Source organism: Cetorhinus maximus, chromosome 14 (assembly GCF_964194155.1).
Source record: "Cetorhinus maximus chromosome 14, sCetMax3.hap1.1, whole genome shotgun sequence".
NCBI lineage: Eukaryota > Metazoa > Chordata > Chondrichthyes > Lamniformes > Cetorhinidae > Cetorhinus > Cetorhinus maximus.
Window position 1 is genome coordinate 87,634,944 of NC_135892.1, and position 18,067 is coordinate 87,653,010.

The window sequence follows — 18,067 nt, forward strand, 5'->3', positions numbered from 1 at the left end:
AACAGAGTCTTTGAATAGTTTTAAAGCAGGGGTAGATAGATTCTTGATAAGCAAGAGGGTGAAAGATTATTGGGGGTAGGCAGGAATGTGGAATTTAGGTTACAATCAGATCAGCCATGATCTTATTGGCTCGAGGGGCTGAGTGGTCTGCTCTTGCTCCTCATTTGAATGTTCGTATATCCTGCATATCTTCCCCCCTCCCCCCCATCCTGGTAAATGGTAGGTGCCATGTTTGGGGGCAGGACTTCTGGATCTGGGCCTCCACAGCCATTTTCATAACAATGGAAAGGACCTTCATCTTTACAAAAATTCAGAACACCTTTTCAAACCTTGTAGGTAATCATTGCACTTTTGAATCCAGCCTTTCATCGTGCCAAAGCTTTGTGACAAATGAAGGAGGCAGAAGTGGGACATTGAATAAATGCTTAGGCTTCCAGCCAAAGGCCTTCCTTCCTAGGTAGGTGGCTTCTTAATGGATTCAGTAATCCTACATGCAGGGATAAGCCTTGATTCCCTAAGAGCCATTCACCCTTTCTCCAGTAGTTTTTCCCTTCCGAAAATGCAGCCACTTGGACTCCTTCTTACTGATGCAGTTGTGGCTTTTTTTTTTGAGTTACCAGCATTAATGTGCCTAATGGTATTAGCCAGGTACCATCTGAATATTAACTAAGCACACTTACTTTGTGGATGATGAGAGGAGCAATGAGATCTGCCTGCGACCCCTTTCACTCCAGGGCAAGCTGACCACACTGTAAAGCCTCTGTCCAGGTAATGGCTACTTTCCACAGATAAAGGGATGAAGGAGTTATTACTTGCAAACACAGCATATGCCACTTGCTCCATTCCAGTGAGGCAGAAACAGTGTCAATATTCAAGATTGGATTTGATAGATGGATGAAGGAAAAGAGATTGCAAGGATAGGGCACAGGTTGTATAGCTGATTAGATGTATTTACTCGTGTGGATAATGCTGACATGGGCTGACTGGGCCGAATGTTCTGCAGCTCATTGTGACTTCTATGTATTTCAGTGATACAGTAGACTACTTGACATGGCATGTATTTCTGGTGTGGCTTTTGATTTGTGAACTTTTCTAAGTTTTTTCAGCCTACATTACTTTGGCTCCAATATCTTAGATCACTCTCATGGGCATGTTTTCATACGCCATGGCTTTGAAAGTGCAGACTCTTTCAGGAAAAGACAAACAAACAGCAAACCTTGTCTCGTAGCTCATCAGTTTTAGAAACTCAACTGATACTAGGCCTCCATAAGTTCCCAATTGCATTGTAAAAACAGACAGCATCACATCACATCTTATTTTAAGTTCAAAGTATCAAGCAAATTATTTAACAAAAGATGAACATGCACATAAGTAATAGTCACAATTTACCGTTGCGTACTTACAGTAGACACCTCTTCAAGCAGCCCCCTTAAATTAACAAAATAATAGCAACATTAGTCAGAATTTAATGTTCCCCAGCGGAGAGTTTGGAGGCGGGGGGCATTTAATCAGGTGGAAGGGTGTGGGGTGAGGACCCTCTGCCTTCCCGCTTCCACCCAATTAAGTCTAGGGCCGGAATGCTTGTGGAAGCCTTCGTACCTGAATGCTAATTGAGGACCTTAAGTGGACAATTAATGCCACCCCACCGCTGGCATTCACTCAGTGGGGGAGTCGCCATGCAGGAAGCTTGAAAAGAGGGAGATCCCTTGTTCAAAGATACTCAGTACCTGATCAAGGGACTTAACATCGGGAAGTGGAGACCTGCTAAGAGCCACCACCCTGACCTTTCTTTCGACTCCCCTAACCACCCTCCCATTACCCCCCAGCAAGTCATCCTGTGACGTATGATATAACTGTGCATGATGGCACAGTATGTAGTGGAGGGGTTTAGAAACACAGGTACCAGGGCATGATAGGTGATAACTCAGGTGTCAATTGTCTTTTATTTGGTGGCACCACACAAAATCCTCCTCATTTGAATCATCCAACGTGTTCAGGAAACAGTAAGGAATGTCTGAACTTGCCAATTTGTATGGTGATATTTAACTGCTTGCGGCAAACAAGAGCGCTAAAGGAAAACATTGGCTGTAACAGAGAAATGTTACAAAAAGGCAGTGTTCACAGCTGAAAAGAAAGACTAGGGCAAAGTGCAGCAACATGTACTGGAAAATGCTATTTCAGATGACTACAGAACTTGTTTAGTTTTCAGGTGCCTGTTTGAACAGGCCCCAGTGCACTTATTTCAATGACCAACACAGGCAAGAAACTTGCTGCCCCACACTCCCCCAACCCCCAAATAAATGAAAGTAATCTGACTTGACAACTTTGCTGGGATCAGCATCAGGTCACCCAGGTGGGCAAAGAATCTGGCCACCAGACTTCCAGCAGCATTGCCATCGAAAAGGAAAATCCCAGCTTCTGTGTTTCCATTCTTGTCCAAGTAATTGATCCTATCTATTCATTATTATACATGTAATCATCATTTCTTTTTGTAAGTACTCCATAAGCCTTTACTTAATTGCTTCCAACTGTCCATTATTCTCTAGATACTCACTCCTTTTGTGTTCATTAATTCTTTATTATTATTCTCGGGTAACCATTATTCTCTATTTAATCTTTCCAGTGATTTCATTGCTCATTAAAGGGGTGAATCTGTGATTCCCAGTGCAACCAGATTAATATGCTCAAATATCTGAATGGCTTAAATGGAAATAAATCAAAAATAACTTTGACTTACCAGATAGGTAGAAAAACTACCAATCATGAACCACTAAGCACCGTAACATCATCCTATCAAACCACTCAATAAGAAGTCCTAGGGTCTGAATTCCACCATTGCACAACACACATCTCAGGCTTTGCTGCTGGAGAGGCCTATTACTGTTGGTGAAGTTGCTGAAGGGCACCAAACTCTGAACAGCACATGCTTTGTTCAGTGCAGATGAATTTTGGGAGTTGGGGTAGGGGCTTAGGCAACTATTAGGCCCCTCATTAGCATATGCAAGGGCCCTAACTACATAAAATTACATAGGACACACAGCAGAGAAACACTAAGATAAAAGCAAAATACTGCAGTTGCTGGAAATCTGAAACAAAAGCAAAAATTGATGGAAAAACTCAGCAAGTCAGATTATTTGCAATCTCTCCTTTGCCTCCACCTATCGCTGGCCTTCTATCCAGTTTCACCTGTCCCACCTCCCTTTAAACAGTATATATTTCACCACATTTTTACTTCTCTTTAGTACTGAAGAAGAGTCATACGGACTCGAAACGTCAACTCTGTCTTTCTCTCCACAGCTACTGTCAGACCTGCTGAATTTTTCCAGCACTTATTGTTTTTGTTGCAGCAGAGAAATAGGCCATTCACTCCAACCAGTCCAAGGTTGCATTTATGATCCATTCAAGCCTCCTCCCATCCATCCTCATCCAACTTAACAGCATAACCTCTATTCTCTTCTCTCTCAAGTGTTTATCTAGTGCCCCCTTAAATGCAGTAGCAAGTTCCACATTCTCACTGCTCTCTGGGTTAGGAAGTTTCTTCTGAATTGCCTATTTGATGTCTTGGTGACTATCTTATGTTGATGGCCGCTTGTGTTGTACATCCCCACAAGTTAATACACACTCTCTCAGCTGACTCTATCAAAACTTTTTTAATTCTAAAGGCCTCTATTAGATCACCCCTCAGTCTTCTATTTTCATGAGATTTGCCCTGTTTTGTGCCTGAAAACAAGCATTGATTGGCATAAGCTGGGACTTCCACCCCTTGCTCAGGAGGAAGTCCTACCTTGGAGATCTGCCGGCCAATCAGATTGGCTGGCAGCTCTCCAGTCCGGCCAGGCACAGTGCTGCACTGGCCGGAAGAGGCACTGCAGGGAGCTGCCTGGCACCAGAGGACAGGCAAGTGGCAGGGGCCCCAGGCTAGGGAGGGTAAAGAAAGCTTGGCAGGGTCAATGAGGGGGGCAATTGGGGTCTCAGTGGCTAGGACCAGGGGAGGGGAGGCGAGGGAGGTCTGGAGGTCACTGGGCCTTAAGGGGAGGGTGCCCCCAGTCAGATAGAGGAGCGCCCCCCCACCCCCTCCCCCGCACCCCCCCACACCCCCTCCCTCGCACCCCCCCGCACCCCCTCCCTCGCCCCCCCGCCCCCTCCCCTCCCTCGCCCCCCCGCCCCCTCCCCCACCTTCCCACCCAAAATCAAACTTACTTTATTTTCCCGTTTCCCCCCCAAGCTCTCATCCGCCCACCAGCCTAAAAATTGAGGCTGGGCAGGAAAAGGCCCTTAAGTGGCCACTTAAGGGCCTTAACTGGGGAAAGGTCGGGCTTCCCACCCAAGCATAAAATCACTACCAGGTCAGTGCAGGATGAAATCTGAAGGGAATCCCGTCCATGGAATTTCATGCTACCCAACCACCACCCACCATCCCCCTCCGCAGCCAGGGAAGCATAAAATTCTGGCCAGGGACATCAAGACCCAACCCTCCCCCATTCTACATCTTGTGCCATTATGAAAATGCAAGGGGCAGTCCTGCTACAAAATTGACTATTCTCTCCATAGATGCTACCTGACTTGTTAAATGTTTCCAGGGTTTTCTTTTTTCCATTTCTGTCTGAATGGGCTAGGGATGAGGCAATGCTATCTCAGCTTGAAATAGATTGTGAGCTGTGACATTGCATAAACCTACTCATCTGGCTCTAATACACAATTTTGATGTTTGGCCCATTACCAAATAAATCCTTTATCTAAGTGGTTTTAGCGAGTGGCTTTGTAAACCTTTGCAAAATCACTTTGTTTTGAAATACAACATTTAAGTACAACTCATACCCAAATGCTTTCCACGAAGATCAGAAGAAAGATCAAAAATCCCAAAACATGATAAGTTATTTAGGACAAAATAACTTAACATGAGATAAAAGCAAAAAATAAAATAAGGCAGAAACCTTTCTTCCACTAAATACATCATTGAGAGGATTCAAGAGCTGCTCAATAGCTTGTGATTTATTATTCAGGAAACTTTTCTGATTAACAATTTATTAAATGTTCTCTGGAACAACAAAAATACTCTACAGTAAGCCATTAGCGACCAATTTGTTTTTTACATTAATCTGGAAACTTGCATGACAAGCTACCATTTCTGCTCACCAATGTTCAATTTAGTTTCTGCCAGAACTATGCACATCCAAGATGCAGATTAGGACGCAAGAACTGAATGCAGGAAGAAAGGTGATGGTAACTTCTGTCAACAACAAAACAGGGTTTGGTAGAGCAAGACACCAAGAGGCCCTAGCAAAACTGCAGTCAATAGGGGCCAAAGACAAAACCCTCCAGTGATTCATAAATGCACAAACAAAGCTGAAATAAAAACGGAAAACATTGGAAATACTCAGCAGATTAGGTAGCATCTGTGGAGAGTACAATAAAGTTAACATTTCAGGTTGCTGGCCTGTAATCAGAACTTGAAAAAATTAGTGATGCAACAGGCTTTAAGCAAGCAAGACAGGGAAATGTGTCAGGTTGCGGTGGAGTGGGTGCAGGGGTTGGTGCTAGTTAGTGGAGGCATGGAAAGAACAAAAGGGAAATTCTGTGTGGGGCAGGAAGTGGGAGAGATTAAGGGCTGAATTTTCACGGAGTCAGGAAGACTTTACAGACCTTTAAATAATGGCTTAAGCTACCTGCTTCGGTAGTGAGATTCTGCCCTAAGTGATGGTGTAAGGCAAAAGGGAGTAAATGGGGCAAGTAAAGAAATTAAAGATGGGCCTAGAGGAAATTCCAACAGCAGAATCATTATTAACAGTGCTGTCCAAAAAAATAGGAGCAGTCTTTACGGTCTGGAATTGTTGAACTCAATGTTGAGTCCAAAAGGTTGTAAGGTACCTAGATGTGAAGGTGCTGTTCCTGGAGCTTCCCGTCATCTTCATTTGAGGAGTGTAGGAAGCCAAAGACAGAGAGATTGGAGTGGGAATGGGAAGCCAGTGTTGTTGGTGGTCAGTCATTGTAGTTCTAAGGCATTACTGCAGGAAGTCCTCAGGGAAGCATCATCAGCCCAATTAACTTCAGCTGGTTCATCTTTTCTCCATCATGAAGTCAGCTGTGTTGTTCATTGACAATTCCTCCAATAATGAAGCATATCAGCCTATTACAGGATACAGATGTGATCACGGCTTGGGTTGACAAGTAGCAGATAAAATTGTATGATTTTGGAGCCAAATACCCATCACTGCTTCTTTTTTGCTTCTCTGTGACATGTGGAAGTGCAATGCAGGTATTTTTCAGGCTTTCCCTAACCCTTGAACAGAAATCCCATATAACCCATGGGAGATCAACCAGTGATTTTTTTTTTAAATGCCAATTAAATAATTTAAACACTTTCTTTTAGATCTATGAAATAAAGACCACAGTACACATCCGCATTCTTTAATACCATGTTTTTGAAAGTATTTATAGAATAAACCTTATTGCTGAAAAAGGGACATGTCTAAGCTCTTCGTCTTGCACTCATCAGGACACTGGGCAATACCTTGACCAATCAGGGTCAAGCTACCTGGTTTAAGTTTCAAATGATGCTTGGCAGTTAACTGTCAGTCACCATCAGTGGTGCATTCTCTATGGCAATGCCACTTGCCAACCAATCATCACTCTCTTCACATAAAATATAAATTGTTGTTTTCCTTCTTATATTGGTATTCTTGCGACTGTCCTGATGAGTACAAGACAAAAAGCTTAGACATGTCTCTTTTTTCAGCAATACTCAAATTCTGTACTACCAAACAACTATAAACCTTACTGTTATGCTGAGATAACTAGAAATATTTGGCCAACCTTTTTTTTTGTTCTTTAAATCTAAGGGAAAAGAAGAGGAGAACTTGTGTTTTTAGAAAAACACCAACACCAGGTTATTATGTTAAATAGTCAGTCAATCAATGCAAGTAGTTGTTGGTATTGGATCATTGGCATTTACATTTCCTGATGTTCTGCTCATGTTTTTCATCCGTAAACTGATATTTCAACTGTTGCCAAGCTAATTTCATGTTATTCATCAAAACATTTTCAAACTGTCTTTTCAAATACTTCAGTTGTCCACCACTGTTTAGTAGTATATTATTACAAATCCCTACTGTTTTAAAACTCACTTTTAAAAAATATTTCTTTGTCACTCCAAATTCTTTTTTTTATATAGGAACAGAGGAGCAGGAGTAGGCCATTCAGCCCATTGAGCCTGTTCCGCCATTCAATATGATCATGTCTGATCCTCTACTTCGATGTCTTTTTCCCACATTATCCCCATATCCCTTTACATCACTGGCATTTAGAAATCTGTCAATCTCTGCTTTAAGCATACTCAATGACTGAGCTTCCACAGCCCTCGGGGGTAGGGAATTCCAAAGATTCACAGCCCTCTGAGTAAAAAAAAAAATTCCCCTAATCTTGGCCCTAAGTGGCTCTCCCTTATTTTGAAATTGTGTCCCCTGGTTCTAGACTCCCTGTCCAGGGGAAATATCTTACCTGCATCTACCCTGTCTATCCCTTTAATGATTTTGTAGGTTTCAATGAGATCATCTCTCATTCTTCACAACTCTAGAGAACACAGGCCCAGTTTCCTCTCTTGATAGGATGCTCCTGCCATCCCAGGAACAATTCTTTGAACCTTTGTTGCACACCCTCTATGATAATAATATCCATCCTAAGGTAAGGGGACCAAAACTGCACATTGAATGCCAGGTGCGGTCGAATCAAGGTTCTATACAATTCTATACAATTCTTAATGAGATATCCAATAGTGTCTGGTTTGCAGCATGTTGCATTTGGCTGAAAAATGATTTTCGTATCAAGAGCCTGTATTGCCAACCAGTGCAAGACTGATTAAACCTCTACTTTTATTCAACTTGATTCCATGCCAAGTTTCATGCCTTTTGCCCTGCTTAGTTTTCATCAGAGCTGTTCACCCAATACAGGCTGTTCGGTTGCTCTTTAGAAGTTGTCTTCTTAATGGAGTGTTGGAGTTTTCAATAGTTTGTTGGATATTTTAGTTTTTGTTTCACCAGCATTTTCATTAGTGCTTTGCTTCATGTTACTGTATAGACCTGAATTTTTACAGGACTTTTAGTTACTGTCTCTGTGACAAATCTCTCATTTATAGCTGCAACTTCAATTGCAACGAAATGCTCAGGATGGAAATTTCCTTGCAATGATGCTCCAATATTTAGTGGAAGTTGATGAATTCATAGAGATAAGAAAGGCAAGTGAAATGATACCTCAGATGATCTATACCATTGCTACACCAGTGTCCATATTGACAAACACAGAAAATCCTACTTGAGTAGAGAAATTCTATGTGAAGGTCTTATTTGTTAACCTATTCTCCCAGTCCATTGCAGCCAATTCTGTCTTTATGCCTTTACACCTTTGTAATTTCATTTTTTACGTTTAAGAGACTAGTTTCAGACCCAAGTTCCTCATCCTCAAACTGAATGTGAAACTCTATCATGATTACACTTGCATAGAGGATCCTTTACAATGAGATTATTAATTAATCTTGTCTCTCTACACATTACCAGGTCTAAAATAGCTTGTTCCCTTGCTGCTTTTAGAACCTGTTGTTCTCAACAACTATCCTGATTACACTCTATGAAATCATCCTTAAGGCTACCTTTGCCAATTTGATTTGTCCAATCTATGTGAAGATTAAACTCGCCCATGATTATTGCAGTAGTTTTCTTACAAGCCCCCATTATTTCTTGATGTATATTCTTGCCTAAAGTTCAGCTACTTTTGGGGGGGACGTTATTGTTAATTTAGTTAATTGTTTTGACTCGAAAAGAGTTACTTTTGGGGGACTTGTAAACTACTACCACCACTGACTTCTTTCCCATGTCCTTTCTTATATCCACCCAAAAAGCAGATCATTTATTTCTGGAGACAAAAGGACTTAAGGGACATGCCAAAAAACTATTAGTCTATCAGAAAGGCACAGGGCTGTTGAGCTAAATGATCTTTTCATTCCACATGTTTTACGACTCTAATAGGAATTGCCCAATTTACCTCATGGTTTTTGAGCTTTTAGTTACATGTTTTCTGTTTTGATCATTATTACCTACAATGAGCTCCCTAGTTTGTGCCTTATTGTTTAATTTCATTATCTGTCAGCATTTGTGAGTCTTTCATCATCTCTGAAAGTAATGGCTTACTTTGGAAAGTAACCTAATATCATGCCTCATAGAAAAACACATTAATGCTGAAATTATTTTGTGATTATAATGACAGCAAAACATTAGTAATTTAAAAATTGCACTCTATTCAGTAAATCCCAATATATGCAGGAGAACCTGATGCCTTGCTTGCTTTTTAGTTTTCCCTTAAAACTTCCTCCCATTACCTTCTCTCCCGAAGGGCAGCACTGGATACAGCAAAGACTATGGGCCCTAGCCACAATCCAGTTGTAGCACTGAAGACTTGTGCTCCAGAACAAGCCACCCACTATCCAAGCTGTCCTAATATAGCTACAACGCTGGCACCATCCTGGCAATGTGGAAAATTGCCCAGCTATGTTCTGTACACAAAAAGCTGGACAAATCCAACTCAACCAATCCCTGTCCCATCAGTCTACTTGCAATCATCAGCAAAATGATGGAAGGTGTCACCAAAAATGCTATCAAGCAGCACTTACTCAGCAATAACCTGCTCCCCAACGATCAGTTTGGGTTCTGTCAGAGCTGCCAAGCTCCAGATCATTACATCCATCATCCAAACAAGGACAAAAGAGCTGAATCCAGAGATGAGGAGAGAGTGACTGCCCTTGATATCATGGTAGCATTTGACTGAATTTGGCATCAGGGAACACTAGCAAAATTAAAATCAATGGGACTCAGTGGGGAAACTCTCCACTGGTTGGAGCCATACCTAGCACAAAGGAAGATGGTTCTGGTTGTTGGAGACCAATCATCTTAGGCCCAGGACATTCTTGCAACAATTCCTCCAAGTAGTGTCCTGAGCCCAACCATCTTCAACTGTTTCATCAATGATCATTCCTCCATCATAAGGGCAGGAATAGGGAAGTTTGCTGATGATTGCAGTGTTCAGTACCATTTGCACCACTTCCAATACTGAAAAACGTTTGTGCCTGCATGCAGCAAGACCTGGACAACATTCAGGCTTTGGTTGATGAGTGGCAAGGAACTTTTGTGCCACACCAAGAATCATGGAAGTGGCCATCTCCAAAAAGAGCGAATCTAACCATCTCCCATTGACATTCAATGGCACTACCATCACTGAATCCCCAACCATCAATATCCTGGGAGTTACCATTGACCAGACACTTAACTGGACCAGCCATGTAAATACTGTGGCAACAAGAACAGGTCAGAAACTGGGAGTTCTGTAGCAAGTACATCTTCCAGCCTCCTTGATCAATGCTCCATCCAACACCATAATCATTCAGTCCCTCCACTATGCAAACAGTGGCAGGATTGTGTACCATCTACAAGATGCCCTGTTGCAACATGCCAAATCTCCTTCGACAGCACCTTCCAAACCTGCAGCCTCTACCACCTAGAAGAACAAAGATGACAGATGCACAGGAACCTCCTGCAACTCCAAGATCCCCTCCAACTCACGCACCATCCTGACTTGGAAATGTATCACCGTTCCTTCACAGTCACTGGGTCAAAATTCTGGAACTCCAGCACTGTGGGTGTACACATGGACTGCAGCGGTTCAAGAACACGGCTCACCACCACATTCTAAAGGGCAATTAGGAATGAGGAATAAATACTGGTCATGCCAGTGACACTCATCCCATGGATGACTAAAAGGATAGTGACTCAATGCTTGACATATGGCCTCTGTCCTTCCAGCCACAAGGACCACACCCTAGTGGGCATTAATCACAATTAGGACTGTCTGCCATGGAGATATCACCCAACTAAGCCTAATCCCGTTGTCACCTGATGTCCACACTAGCACTGTTCCAGCAGGGGTCACTAAATGGTGATCAGTAGCAGTAATGCTAGCCATTCCTCCTTCCCACAACCCAGAATTTCACTCCTTTTTCCATTGCATAATTCAATCCTTTCCTCAACTGCTTCCTGTCATTATTTCAGGTAGTAAGATAAGATTGGCTTTGCTGTTCACAATTCATCATTATTATAATTATTATGATTATTGTTTCGCCAGTCACCAATTCCATCCCTCTCCATGGCACCTGTCTGTGGTGGAACCAGTCTGCTTGCAACATTGCTATATATTTGACCCAGAGATGAGCATCTAACCACATATCTGCCCAAAAGGCTGCATATTTCCACTTCTGTAACGTTGCCTGAGTTCACCCCTGCCTCAGCTCACCTGCTGCTGAAGCCCTCTTCCATGCATTTGTTACCTCTAGACTTGACTATTGCAAAGCACTCCAGGTCAGCCTGCCACATTCTACCTTCCATAGATTTGAAATCATCCAAAACTCTGCCGTTCATGTCCGAACTTGCACCAAGTCCTGCTCAGCAATTGCCTGACCTACATTGGCTCCCAGTTAAGCAACATGCCAATTTTAAAGTTCCCAACCTTGCTTTCAAATTGGCCCACTGCCTCACCCCTCCCTATCTTTGAAATCTCTTTCAGCCCCATAACTCTTCAAGATGTCTGCACTCCTCCAATTCAGGCCTTTTGAGCGTCCCTGATTTTAGTAGCTCTACCATTGGTGGCCATACCTACAGCTGCCAAGGCCCTGAGATCTGGAATTCCCTTCCTAAACTTCTAACCCGTCCCCTGTTGCCCCCCCACCCCCCACCACATGTAACCCCCCACCACATGCCACCCCCCACCACATGCCACCCTTTCCTCCTTTAAAATGCTCCTTAAGATCTACCTCTTTGACTATGTTTTTGGTTATCAGCCCTACTATACCCACATGTGGCTTGGTGTCAAATTTAATAATGCTCCTGTGAAACACCTTGGGACACTTTACTACATTAAAGGTGCTATAAAATGCATATTGTTGTTGTTGCTGATTTCTTTGTAGCACAGACCACTCAACATTGTGCTTTTACTGGTCAATGGGAAACGTGCTTCTGCCAGCTGATTTTCCTGCCCCTCTTTTTCACACAGAGTACCCTTCAGTGATTTACGCTCCATTTAGTTAGCCTGCAAAAAAACTACCAAACCGTGCATGAGAAAGCTAGGTCAGTTCAAACGTCCTTTGAGCTGGGATTAGAGCTCATGATGTACAGGGAAGATTACAATGCTTTACAGCCGGCCATTTGAAATATAACAGCGCAGGCAGCCCAGTGTTTGATATTTCCAACCTTCTAACTAGGAATTGATTATGGGTGAGCCTGGTTTAACTGACTTGCTTCCAAAAAAAAAACTGCTAGTAAAATCCAGACTTTCATGGAGGCCATGCTATGGGATATATAAATAAGGGTTTAAGGATAGGCAACAACTATTAGGCCTAGCCAGCGATGCCCACACCCGGGGAAGAGAAAAAAAAAACTATAAACTTTAAATCCATTTGTGATGCACCAACAAATTGTCACATGTGAACTGGCATGAAATCTTTTACATTCTTTTTACCCCCTTAATTTTGAACTGAGATATAAACCATCATCTTTAAATTTCAGGGTCTGGGACTCACAGACTCTGATTTTAAGCTCCTCCAGTTGGACAGACTGAAGAAAGGAACATTCATTTTCCTTGTTGACCTTTTGAAAATTAGTGCCCTGACAAGCATTAGTTTGCCTAGCTCTCATTGTGTTTGTTGCTCAAAGTGAGTAGAACAAGAGCTCTTCAGCCAGCCATTCCCAAATGTAGCAGAGGCAATAGCCGCCCGCCCTCCCCCCGCCAACTCTGCTGTTAAAGGAATTGTGGAAAGAAATTCTTTTCCCCTTAATGGATGTTCTCTTTAAGTGTTATTTCCATTGTCGTTACGAAGCAAATCCAGGAAACCCAGCAACAGCAGATAAACTTTATAGAATTCAATGCTCGAAAGAGGTTATAAGACATCAGGCAAGATTTCCGGGTCGGCGGGCGGGCACGGTGGGCGGGCCGCCCGCCCTGGAGCAGCTGGGAAACAAGCCGCTGCCAGCGATCAGCCCCCAGCCGCGATTTCACGCAGGCCGGCTGGCCGGCCCGCCAGTGAACGGCGGATCCAGCTTGAAGCGCGCGCTGAGAAGCTCAGCGCTCCCCCGGGGGGGGGTTGGAGGCGGGAAGAGGGCGAGCGCTGACGTCAGCACAGGCGCGGGGGGAGCGCGCAATGAAAGCTCCTCCCTGAAGGCAGGGGCTGCCCCCGGAATTTTAAACACAAAAATAAACAGGGGTGAAATTCTGAAAAAAATTATACCCACACATCGGGAATCGGGAACATACAGAAAATAAAAATTCCGCGCAAACATTTTAATTTTTGAAAAATTAATGTCGGAAACCTCATCCCGCTCTTGGGTGCGGCTTCCTAAAAAACGCAAAGGCTGCCTGGCCGATTCGCCCGCCCGCCAACCATAATGTTGGACGAGCAGTGAAAAATCGGCGCCAATTGGCTTTTTAATGGCCTTAATAAGCCTCTTCAAGGTCGGCGGGCGTGCTGCTGACTCTTGCGCGTGCCCGTCGACCGAAATGTCGCGTCAGGACACTCACCTGATGTCATCGCACGCTATTTTATGCCCTATCGGGTTGGGCGCGCGGGACAAAAAAGTCTGCCCATTATTCCATCAGCATTGCTAATGCACACCCTTTTCAGAGCAAGTTCTGATGCACTGAAGTGGAGCCAACAGAGTCAGGGAGGTTGATGTTTCCATCTTCTACCACAGGGGTCTTTAAAATAACTATATTTTCCATTAATTCCAAGCATTTAAAAAATCATGAGTAATAGTGAAGTTCTTTCATACAATAAAGCTTCTCAGTTCTGGAAAAGTCTAAATGTTGTAGGTATTCATTTTTAATGATAAGAATCTTGCATATTACTTCATAAGTTTTGATATCCCTCTAACTTGTTGACTAGATCAAGGTTGACGTTTTTTTGAGTATCTATGTGTTCAAATCCAAAGGTATAGCTGGTGCTTCTGGAAGCCACTCTCCCCTGTTTGGTGTCCAGAATCTCCCCTGTCACTCTTTAATGCCTCTGAATCCTAGCCTCTCTCTTCAGCCCCAGTGTGGCTAACTGACATTGTAGCTCTAAACAGACCATTTCAATGTTGTAGTAGCTGCAATCGCTTCTGCATTGCCCATAGTAGAAAGTGGAGTTACAAGTGGCTGTGTGTATGTGATTGTTTGAAATACAGATATCATCTTTCTACTGAGTGTGTGCTGGAAGGTTTGTTAAATTTCCTGTAATTACAGTTTCAGATTTTATTTTCAGATATTTTCAGCAAAATATCTCTTGGGCTAAATTTTATGGGCCACCCCCGGGTGGGAAACAGGCAGGTAGATCCATAAATTAGGGCACTACAGCTACCAGCCTGTCTACCCGGCCCCAAGTTTATGGGCAGCGGGGGAGGTGTCGGGTGGGCCACCCATCCATGGTCCAATTGAGGTCCTTAAGTGGACAGTTAGTGCCCAATTAAGGGCCTCATTCCACCACCACTCTGATATAATGGGTGGCGGGAGAGGCCTGTGCCCAATGTGTAGCCCGACAGGTTTAACCCTGCAGGCTACTGCTCAGCGAAAGGGGCGTGTCTCCTTCCTAGGCCTCCATGTCAATTGGACTAACCTCCCCACCACAGTTTTGCCTCCCTACTCCCTGTGTCTATCACCACCCCTCACCCCCTCCCACCCCCCCTCCCCACCCCCACCCAGCACCCCCCTCATCGGGATCTGCCAACCCAGTGGCCACCAATCTTGGTGTGGTGTAGAGCTACTGAGCTCCAAAAAATTAAAATGGGGCGAGCCGCCCAAATTGGAGGTGAGCTTGCCCCTAACATTTACGCTCAGGTTCCGGGTGCCGCCTTCAGCATAGAATCCAGCCCAATGTAAATTTTAAAGGCGGCACCATATTTTCCATTAAGGTTTTCTGCAGGAATATTAAGCAATTGGTTGTGAGAGTCTTTCAAGAGCAGGTAATTTACTTGAATGGTCACAAAACCCAAAGGGTGTTTTTATGCTCTATGGGACCCATGTTACTACAGCCAAGTTACAGAATCGTGGATCTCTTATAGCCGCCAGCAAGCTAAATGTAGAATGCTGGGCTTGTATTGACCAGTTTCCAAAAAAATCCTGTTTTAGCAAGTCTGCTTGGTTACTGGACTTAGTGAGCTCTGTTTTTTGTATATTTGCCTTGCAGCTGTGTAAGAGTAGTGCGTTTGAACAAGGTAGCAATACAATCTAAATTGAAAAATTAATGTTGGAAACCTCATCCCGCTCTTGGGTGCGGCTTCCTAAAAAATGCAAAGGCTGCCTGGCCGATTCGCCCGCCCGCCCGCCCGCCAACCATAATGTTGGACGAGCAGTGAAAAATCGGCGCCAATTGGCTTTTTAATGGCCTTAATAAGCCTCTTCAAGGTGCTCATTTTTGGTGTCTCTGAATCCACTTTTATATTGATCTTCATTCTCTGCTGCTATATCTGAGCTCAGTTTAGGTGAAGGCAGGAGAATTATATTTGTTCTCCTATAACATACTATTATACTCTTGGATTGGTGGGGACAGGGGAAGGAGTAAACTGCCAGGGTTCCAACTTCAGCTTATTGTTCGTGACCCCTGTTAAGTTCATGTCTGTGAATGCCCAGCAAAGGACAGAACCAGGCTAGGCAGAGATGCCACGGTAAAGTAAAATACTCTGCCAACTTTCATTCTAATGGTCACACATAGGTAATGAGCACCATGCCAAAGGGTATACCATTCCTATGGAACTATACCCAAGCAAAGGATTAGTATCTTTAATAGAGCAGGGTGGAAATTGATAGAAGGAGAATTTTTATTTATATCCTCAGGATGTTGAAAAGTGCTTTGCGGCCAAATAGTTACTTGGAGTCACTGTTGATATGTAGGCAAACATGGGAGCCTATTGACAGTGACAAATGACTTGATTTATCTATATTAAAAATTAATCAGCTTTGGTCGTGTTGTTTGATGGATGAATACTGACCAGAATACAGGAAGAATTGTCTGCTCTTATTTGAATATGAGCTGTGATCCTTTTACAAGTACCTGAACAAATAGTGGGCTTTTTGATTAACAATCATCTGGAAAATGGCATCACCAATAGAGTAGCACTCCTTCAGCGCTGTGCTGAAGTGCCAGGCTAGATTATGTGCTCGACCCTCTCAAGTGGGACTTGAACCCATGACCTTCTGACTCAGAGGCAAGAGTGGTTGTGAGCCAAGGCTGACACAGTCAATCCTAAAGTGGGGCTTGAACCTGCAACCTTCTGAAAAAGAGCTGGATGATTATTGAGCTCAGATCAGAACTAAAATAAAAGATTAAAATAAATTTTGATGTAGTTGATCAAATGCTCTGCTGAACGCTGGTTCCTCTCCTGCTGGGACTATTTTGATGTTGTTTGTAGAGTATTTCTGCTCTGGCCTTTATAATTGAGATTGTAACGTTAAGGTGGTTGCCTGGTGTTTTGTGAGATTACCTTTGGAGCTCAGGGAGAAACTTCACAGAGCTTTCCTTCAAATCTCAGTCATTTTGCTTCTAAGAATTTTCTATTGTTTTCCTTGCTATGTGAAAAAGGATCACATGTTTGGAGTTTCTATAATGACTTAAGGTTATTTATTTCTTAGGGCTAGTTTAGCAAAGTAGGCCCTAAAATGAGCTCAATGAAAGTTCACTGACGGCTGGCTTTGTTATGCGTAAAGAAGGAGCTTCCCTGTGGTTGGACTCCACTGACTGAAATTCTAAAGCATCGGAAGTTAAGTCTTTTGCTGAAATTTGGTTGGTTTCACAGAAACTAATGTTAAATACAACAGGAGCTAGCTGTAGTAACAGGAACTCAGTTCATTTATGAGCTTTGTGTTCACATTCAAACTGTCTTTCTTGGTTGTAGAGGAATTTGATATGATATTGTTCCATTTATTTATCACTGTAATATTGTGTTTTTAAGTTTGTTTTTCTGGGACTATTTTCTCTACAAACTTTTCTATCTCCCTCTCGTTTATTGGGAGCATTGACTCTTGCTGGCAGGCAGCTCTCCGGGTGCCAGACATCCTCTGTGGAAGCCTAAATGAACATTACAATGCAAGCTTTAATAGAGGAGGTAACAGAATCACAGAATTTTAATGGCACAGAAGGAGGCCATTTGGCCCATCGTGTCTGTACCGGCTTTCCACATGAGCATTATGACCTAGTGCCATTGCCCTGCCTTTTCCCCGTGTCCTTGCACATTGTTTCTATTCAAATAATCATCTAATGCCCTCTTGAATGCCTTGATTGAACCTGCCTCCACCACACTTCCAGGCAGTGCATTCCAGACCTGAACCACTCATCATGTGAAAAGACTTTTCTCAGGTCACATTCACTTCTTTTTCAAATCACTTTAAATCTGTGCCCTCTCGTTCTTGATCCATTTATGAGTGGGAACAGCTTCTCTGTATCTACTCTGTCCAGCCCCCTCATGATTTTGAACATCTCTATCAAATCTCCTCTTAGCCTTCTCTCCAAGGAGAACAGTCCCAACATCTCCAATCTATCTTTGTAACTGAAGGTTCTCATCCCTAGAACCATTCTTGTAAACCTCTTCTACACACTCTCCAATGTGTTCATATCCTTCCTATAATGTGGCGCCCAGAACTGTATACAATACCCTGAGGTCTAACAAGTGCCTTATATAAATTCAGCACAAACTCCTTGCTCTTGTACTCTATGGCCCTATTAATAAAGCCCAGGATGCCATATGCTTTATTAGCTGCTCTCTCCACCTGTCCCGCCACCTTCAATGATCTATGCACATATACACCCAGGTCTTTCTGCTCTTCCACCCCCTTCAAAATTTCACTCCTTATTTTATATTGTCTGTCCATGTTCTTCCCACCAAAATGCATCACCTCACACTTCTCCACATTGAACTTTATCTGCTACCTATCTGCCCACTCCACCAACTTGTCTACTTCCTTTTGAAGTTCTACACTGTCCTCCTCACAGTTTACAACACTCCCAAGT